Source organism: Penaeus monodon, chromosome 19 (genome assembly GCF_015228065.2).
Source record: "Penaeus monodon isolate SGIC_2016 chromosome 19, NSTDA_Pmon_1, whole genome shotgun sequence".
In the NCBI taxonomy this organism is placed as follows: domain Eukaryota; kingdom Metazoa; phylum Arthropoda; class Malacostraca; order Decapoda; family Penaeidae; genus Penaeus; species Penaeus monodon.
The window spans coordinates 40,837,717-40,838,469 of NC_051404.1; the positions used below are offsets into that span (position 1 = coordinate 40,837,717).

General features: G+C 48.5%; 1 protein-coding gene across 1 annotated transcript in view; it reads right to left on the reverse strand.

The window, feature by feature from the left end:
• The window catches only part of LOC119585239 (putative uncharacterized protein MYH16), a gene marked incomplete at its 5' end in the record, with an annotated part of 81,296 nt that overhangs the window by 5,979 nt on the left and 74,564 nt on the right, over positions 1 to 753 (reverse strand).

Consider the following 753-nt stretch of genomic DNA (forward strand, 5'->3'; position numbering starts at 1 on the left):
TCCTGGAGCTACCGAACCATCCTGCCTTATCGCCGTGCCCCATCGGCGGCGCCGGGACCCGCCCCTTTCCCCTAGAAGCGACCGGAGGGCTTCTTCGCCTCGACCGCAAGACGGCTGTCCCGCTGCCGCTCCGACCGAGAGATAGCGTCAACGAAGCCAGCCATAATCCTCCTTAGCCTTGGAAATAAATCATGCAATCATCCCGCTCGAATCTGGTGGCCGCTTTTGTTTCGGGGAACAAGCCTCTCCCGGCGCGGCCATAAATTCCTGGCCACAATTAGTAAACCACAAGTGAGTCCCTCTGGGCCTGGCGTCGCGTTCAAAAGCCCCGGCGAAGGAGAGCGGCAGCGACCTCTGCTCTCGTTCGTGTATTCGGCGGAACCGGACTGATGTCTCTGATTTATGGCTCTTGGCTTTAATTTGTTTACTTAATTCATCCCCTGTGAAAGTTCGCGCAGTTTACGGGAGCATCTGGTGTTTTATATGACCTTTTTATGCTTTCCAGGCAATTATCGGATGCAGTGTATTAAAGAGAAAAATCGCTTTTCTGTTAAGATAATTACTGTATACTGTATATTTTTGGGGGTAACGTGAAAAGCACTAAATCAGCAAACCAATCAGCAGAAAATAAAAAGAAAACAAAGCAAACACTTCATTCATATCCCACAATAATTCAAATCACCCAAAATAAATAAACAATAAAAAATAACCACCCTGGCAGGTCGGAAAAGGACAACAGCGTAGACAAGAAAG